Source organism: Rhagoletis zephyria, unplaced genomic scaffold, assembly GCF_001687245.7.
Source record: "Rhagoletis zephyria isolate East Lansing unplaced genomic scaffold, Rhagoletis_zephyria_1.1 Rzeph_scaffold_00760, whole genome shotgun sequence".
NCBI lineage: Eukaryota > Metazoa > Arthropoda > Insecta > Diptera > Tephritidae > Rhagoletis > Rhagoletis zephyria.
The window spans coordinates 93,029-100,920 of NW_016157844.1; the positions used below are offsets into that span (position 1 = coordinate 93,029).

Below are 7,892 nucleotides of genomic sequence, written 5' to 3' on the forward strand. Positions count from 1 at the left end.
TACCAAATTTCGTTGAGATATCTCAATTTTTGCTCGAGTTATCGTGCAGACGGACAGACGGACAGACGGACGGACGGACGGACAGACAGACATGGCTTAATCGATTTCTTTTTTCATCCTGATCATTTATGTATACATTTGTCTATATCTATCTCGATTCGCTTTGGCTGTTACAAACAACCGTTATGTGAACAAAATTAATATACCCTTGTGCACAAGTGCGCTCGGGTATAAAAATACGTGTTTCCTTATTTTTGATAGTCTTATATGGTGTATTTCTAAAATACAATCTGTTTTAAGAACAAAATTCAACTTGAGTCAAGGGATTTAGATTATTTAAATATGTATCACAATATGCACCAATCGAAAAAGGTTTAAAAAAGTTTTAGTTTTAAAATATTTTGAACAGGGTTTCCACCTTTTGAAAAGTCGAATTTAATTAACGTAAGTATAAGTTATATGAAGTATTAGAATATGGGCGTAAGATATCCCTTGTTTCAACATTTAGAATATTAAAGAGGGTTGCCACCTGTTTAAAAAGGTATGCTCTAATTATTTAATAAGTTAAAAGAACTATTAAAAAATTTTATCAAATTAAATGGGTTTAAAAAGGCTTTATTTCGGAACCATATTTAGGAGGGTTGCCATCTCTTTGAAAAATCGAATTGAGCTAACTTATGCACAACTCCGAACACCAATATAATGCGAAAACGAGAACGAGCTCGAATACTAATACGGGGACCTAAGCTAAATAATATTGAAAGTAATGCATATTTCTGCAATATAAAACGAAGTAAAAATCGATCGAGGTAGTGACCGCCGGTGCTAATCAAATATTAACTCATAGCAGATATACGTCATGGCATACGTTTATAAGCTAATGGCACATATGATTGTAATTAATGTGGGTCTCCTTCTCTATTGCTAATTATTAATATTTTCTATGCATATACATAAATGTATAAAAAAATTCAATAAAACCAAAACGAATATTTCATATGCCGTTTTAACTTAATAATACTACGTATCCACAATCTGCTCAATGTAAATATACATCTTCATAAGTGCCCCCTTTGTGAGCATTTACATAAATACTAAATAGGTAGATATAAATACTACACACACTAATTTAAACGCAGGGAAAATATATTTTCAACAAATTGACACAGAGTTATGCAGGCAAGTAAATCAGGCCTAGTATTTCTTAAAAATAGCACAACAAATAACTAAAAGCATCAAGCAACTTTTTCAGTCGCGACAAGCGCCAGTGCAACAACACTACTCAACATCACGGTCAGCAACAAATCAAATGTCTACTTCAAAAATTATAATGAACACATTAAAAACAAACCGAAAAACAAAACTAAAACTATATAGCAAAGCAAAAAAACATTCATGTGCACTCATTTGTGCAACACGACGCATACATGTTGCTAACAAGATCAGCAGCAGCAACTATGTATGTACATACAACCGCAATGTGAACGGCAACAACAAGAATAAATGCAAAGAATGTGTGTGCCAGTCGCGCTTAAAGTGCACTTAGCGCCAACACATCGTGACTGACGGCTGACTGGCCGAGTAACGAATAGCAAACAAACAGCCGAACTAGTGCAGACTGATAGCAAAAAGCGTATGCGCGGGGGTGGCTGGGCGCGCTATAGAGCAAACGCTGGAGGATGTAGAGGGCGGAGGCAGCCGCCACATAGAGCCACACTTGTAAGTGTGGCGCGTAAGTGACGCCATCTAATGACAACAACTGCAGCGACAATTACACTTCAAATTGTAAGGCAGACGCATTGCCAGACAGATTCGAGAGCTGCGATAGAGGTGTGACAAACTGACGGGCGCACAGGCATATGGCAAAGCGACAGCACGCATAAAAGGGACAAACGACAAACGACAAACGGCAAACGACGATATGCAGATGGATAAGTTATGGGTTGCAAGCGCTGCATGTGAAGGGAATGGCAACGATGCAAACAAATTGTTGCCCACTCAAATTGTGGACAGCCACACATATGAGTACATGTGTATGTATGTAAATAGCCACACTCAGACGCATGTGGCTGCAATGGCGGTAACATTTGTCATGCGCCAACTAACGCACTTTTTCATGCGCTTAGCTAAATAAACAAAAGCCTCAAAGTACAACGAGACAAATGAATTGAGTTGTATGCAGATATGTAGATAAAGCAATATTTACATACAAACATATGTATCTACATATATGACGTCTTATAAAGTTGCTCTCAAATATTAGTGCAAACGCTTCAGTGTGACGGGGGCGTTACTGCTGTTGCTGTTGTCACTGCTGCTGTGCTTCACTCAGCGCGCTAGTCAGACAGCGTTGCAGACGTACACATTAGAGATGGGCGCGTGAGTGATTTTGGCTCACGTTAACGCACACTCACGATTATGATTTTGTAAGTCACGAACAGTTATCTTTTCTTATACTTTTCGAATCAGTACTGGTTCGCGATAAATCTCTTTTGCATGAAAATAACTGGCAGTTCTAAAATCTAAAATCGACAGACAAAAGAGAAAATTATCATGATTTTTCATCTTTTCGGTTCTTCCGTGTGTGCGATTTTAAAGGATTTTCAAAAAAATTTGTTTTCAATTTGAAATTAAATTTGTTTGAATGATTGCGAGAAATGTACGTTTACATACCTTTGGCTGTAGCTGAGTTTGCAGAGGTGCTCGATGTTAAAATGTTAACACAAATTTTTGTTTTGTATTACCAAACTATGAAAAAGCATCTGCGAAGTGCAGAATGAAAGCGTATTTGAACGTAACAGCCGCCACACACATATCTATGTAAAGTAAATAAGCGCCCCACTGCCTCCTTTTTTCGATAGTTACGAACTAGTTCTAAATTCGTCACCATACATATAGATTTCTAAATAATGGAAAAAGTGAAATAAAATAGTTTTTTAAAAGTTCCATATTTCGCTAATTTTGAACTGGTGGGGATCTAGTTACCATCGGACCAGTTCGTTTTTGGTGATAAAGATCTAGTACGAAACTAGAAATTTTATTCACTAGTTCGCGTTTTCCCTGCAGGGTAAACCGGCAACAAACAGATATATAAAAAATTTCATGAATGAGCACGTTCAGAAGGCGCAACAGCCCAGTAACTGTTGCGATTGCACCTTCTGAACGCGTTGTTTTGTACTTCTGATCAACTGAATAGTTGCGTGTTAGATGATCGTAATATTTTTCTGATCACTTAAGACAACATGTTGTGTGATGTTGAATTTGACAGCTAACGCATCAAGCCGTTCAGAAGACGCATTACGATCACTGATTTTTTAAGCAACGGTTGCGCTCAACTACTGCGCCTTCTGAACCTACCCAATATTACAAAATACCATCAATGTGAAAGGAAAAAAAATTCTGTTGACATCATTACAGAATGTCGAAGGGGGTAAATAATTTTGAAACCCAAACTTTAGTAAAAACCTGAAAAGTAATGGCTTTATAAAGTGACATTTTCATACAAATTTTCGATTTATAAAGCAGTTACAGTCTTTTTTATTTTTTATGAATTCGGCTGTAAGTTTGCAATTAAGTAGATTTTGGCTTAAAATCAGAAACTGAAAATAACTGGTCCATATTGAACACATTAGGTCTGCTCGATAAGTGCACTAAAAGTGTAGAACAGTGCCATGCAGAAAAATATGTGACATTTAGCGTTAGAAAATACATCTTCGTACAAATACACAGAGAAATTTTCGTTTCCAAATTTGTATGGAACGTTTTACTTTTAAAAACGTTTTGACCCAGGTTTTGCACCTACAATATTTATTTAAATTTTGAGAACGAAAATTTTCAATTAGATTTCCAAAATCCATGTTTTTGTTTTTGGTACGCAAATTTTCAAATCGTTTTTAAAAACGATCGTTTGATAATTGAATATGCGCATGTTGAATCCTAAAATGTTTTTTCTTCATATTAAAAATATGCTATTAAAATTGTATTGTTATTAAATCACAACAAGTCATTTGGTATATACATACATTGTCAAAAATATATTGATATACATATATACATACTTATAAATAAGTTACAAAATTTAATAAACAAAATACAGATGTTTTACAAATACTATGTACATACATACATAAATACATATGTACATACAGATGTTCCCGCCTTACTTCAACGCTGGGCCCATGGGCGTAGCCAGGTAGGGGCAGGGGGGTGCTCGAGCCCCCCCTAACTTTCAAATTTTCCTCATATATATACAAAATAGTACCCTGAAATGCCAGCTTAATAGGGTCGAGCCCCGCCCCTTAATTTCATTCTGGCTACGCCGATGGCTGGGCCTGCTAGTTTTTCTTCACGCTGGTCAAACCCTGTAATTTAAAGCAAGAAAATTTTAAATTATTATTTAATAACTCATAAGAATTTATTTCTGTAAATTATTCTTACCAAACCTTTTTTCGGTCGAAGAAGTCCACCGTATCACCAATGTCCCTTCCATGTAGTTAGGTGGTTAGAATGGCGGTATTGTTTGTATCACCTTTTTTGAAGATTGAAGTAACTTATTTGTATCAACACAATTTTTTCGACAAATGTTTTTCATTATAGCTAGGTAACTTCTTAAATTCTAATGCAAAACATTTTAGTTTTAAATATTTTTCATACTTAATTGACTGGAAATAAATTATTTTTTTATTTTAAAAGTGTATAGTTTTATTTTACTTGTTGAAAAGTGTGTCGCACTACAATTCGTTGGGAGAAAATCCTCAAATGTTTCATTTTAGTTTTGAAAATACGCATTTTTTTCGTTATTTCTTTAATTTCGTCTGTTCTCCTCAGTAAATAAGTAAATATATTATAACGATCGTTTTTGTTTTGCGAATGTTTCGTTTTAAAGTCGTAAATACAAATACTGTATTTTTTATTTTGTATGAAGTAAAATTATTTCAAAAACTTTTATTTTACAATTTCTTTTAAAAACTTGCGTTTTACCTGTATCACTTTCTCTGTGTACTAAGGAGAGGGCAATGAAGAGGCAACATTTTTTCTATGAGAGAAAACGCCATTACTTTCACCTAACGAAACAAGACGTATAAAAGTACTTATAGACCTTGGCTTCAGTAAATACTGGATACAAAGTAATCAGTACTTAAAAAGGACTACTTATGATTTGATTTAAAACTAATAGATACTTTCAACTTAGTATAAAAATAAAGAATTTCGAGTTGCTCAGTATATTTTACATACATATCTACCTACTCGAATTCCGTTGCATTAAAAAAAATTTAAACATTTGTAAGTTCAATCCGAAACATAAAGAAAATCAAATAAAATAAACGTGTCACCCGCACAGAAAAGCTAAAAACTGTGTATAACAGTTATAGCAATTGATTTATTTTCTATAACACAAAATAAATGACTTTTGGTGGCACCTTCATAAATGGCCCGGTTATTTTAGGTCTCAATTAAAAATACACGTTCACGCTATACAAAAATGTTTATCACGCACGACCACGGAGGTTACGTGATTTTCTCTCAAAACCGTTTACGTTCGCGCGTGAAAAACTGTACTTAGAAAATCACGTGTATCGCCCATCTCTAGTACACATGTATGTAGATATTTACGTATGTGCATCTATGTATATGTCGAAATGTATGCTTGGTATTTGTTGAATACATGCAAACACCCACATGAGTATCTTTTTATTTACGAGCGAATGCATGAGGCAGGCAGCAAGCACTACAATTTAATATACGAGTACTATGCAATAAAAAAAAAATGCTCAAACGAATGCTGGCATTGCAATAATGGTAGAGGCAGGCGAGACTGATTAAGTGTACGGATAAGTATCAATAGTATGTATTTATGTACAAATTTATGTATGTAGCATACATTTAAAGATCCTGCTGCCTTGTGAATCAATTTATTAAAATATTATTTCCGTTATGTTAAAATTATAAACTTTAAAAATAAATGTAAGAAACAACCGGAAGGGACATCGGATAATCCTTTATGTGTACATATGAAGTCACTGGGAAAAAAACTCTTTAATGCTAGCCATCTGGAGTGGAGGGCAACTCTTTTTTCATTTGTATGTGGGTCGGTTGATTACAGTGATTTGTGACCCTAGTGACAAGCAATTAACATATTTTAACCATTTTGAAACCACAGCCACTTTGCGAATTTGATAACTTCAGTACATACATCACACAGAGTTTGGCGGCTGCAAGCTGAAATATTCTCGCTGTTTAACTATCCTTTTTTATCCCGAGCCCTAGTCTAACAGAGTCCTGGTTTTAAGTGGGCTTAGGTATTTCAGATTTACACTGTTATCTTATACAATCCTGTATAGCTCCACCACTGATAATCTTTCGTATGGCGAATTTCGTAAATTCTGCTGAGTGAGGCGCCCATATACATAGCTTGGGTTGGATGGCGATTAAAATTAACTGCTCGAATAACAAATACTTAATTGCAGGACAAAAAAAAAAAGTTATTGCACGTTTTTAATTGCAGCAATCTACCTGAGTTGTACTCTACATAATTGATGAATGAATAAATATAAAAGATATTAATCGGCTAATTAGGCGTTTTCGTTTGTTTTTGTTTTTAACGTTAAAATAAAGATACAACTTGTTTCCATTGTTTTTATTGAAATATTTAGTGTAAACTTTAATTATATTGATTTTGCAGCCCCAAACAGGTGGCACCCTCGTCAAACAAATTGTCAAAATAAAACTTTCTTCAATCTCTCTCGTGTGATCATAAAAATGCATAATTTTACTAATTAAAATGATTTGCCAACACTCACGAAAAAGTTATGATTTAACTTGTAAATTAAATTGGCACTAACTTTTTGAACAGGTGGCAACCCTACTTAAAAATATTTTTAGAATAAATCGTTTTCCAACCCCTTTCGTTTTTATAATCTTTTAATTCATTTATTAATTTATTTATTTTAACATTTCAAAATTTTCAAGTTAAAACGGTTTTATTGAAAAGAAATGAGCTTTTAGTGTGGTCTATATATAAAGATTAGTTATTAAAAAATATAAGAAGCCAAGTAGGGGTTAAATTCACCCACGTTTTATCTTAGGATAATGCCTTTTATATAGAAGAAAATGCTTAGCACCGTCAGCCAAAAAAAAGCAAAAAATGAACGCGATTTCCTAGCGTCTTGAAATGTTCACTTTTACCTACTTAAATTTAATGGACTATAAAACAGCATACCTAAAAATTCTGAACCAAAAGTTTAAAATTTTTTGGTGTAATTGCTAAAAGTTGTTGAACTTTTATAATTTTTGTAAGAAGTTTGAAATGTAGATTTATGTGGTTCTGGTTAGGTAATGTGCTAGACTTTTATAAAAAACAAGTAAGAAAGTCTAAGTTCGGGCGGAGCCGAACATTAAATACCCGGCGCAAGTATTCCGAAAGCTACCGCTACATGATAAGCCGGGGTGTATACATTTTAAGTAAACCAGCGTCCTTAAATTTCGAAATATTGAAATTTCAAGCATATCTGAAATTTACCGACATATGAAAAGCGGCCTCAATTTTAGTCCGATTTCAAAAATTTTCAACGGTTTGCTTTTATGTGGCAAGCACAATAACCATACCGAGCTTGGTACAAATTGCTAGAACGGTTAGCGAGATACATATATGTGATCACAAGTGGGCGGTGCTACGCCCATTTTCCAAAATTTTGTCATAAACGTATTTCTTGGTAAAGAATTGTTGCAAGCACACGATAACTCGAGTAAAAATTGAGATATCTTAACGAAACTTGGTACGTGAACTTCTTTTGGGCGTGGGACGGATGGTATTGAAAATGGGCGAAATCGGATAATAACCACGCCTACCTCCCATATAACGGTAATTTTAAGAAATACGAAAACTGCGATAT

General features: G+C 34.3%; 1 protein-coding gene and 1 long non-coding RNA gene across 18 annotated transcripts in view; one reads left to right on the forward strand and one right to left on the reverse strand.

The window, feature by feature from the left end:
• Positions 1–7,892, reverse strand: part of plum (IgSF transmembrane protein plum) — a 135,014-nt gene that overhangs the window by 79,219 nt on the left and 47,903 nt on the right. The window lies entirely within an intron of this gene.
• LOC108361417 (uncharacterized) overlaps positions 1–7,892 on the forward strand; it is an 18,958-nt gene that overhangs the window by 10,511 nt on the left and 555 nt on the right. Inside the window, exon 2 of the long non-coding RNA XR_001847294.1 lies at positions 6,693–6,703. This is a non-coding gene — a long non-coding RNA (uncharacterized LOC108361417). The remainder of the gene's footprint in view (positions 1–6,692; positions 6,704–7,892) is intronic.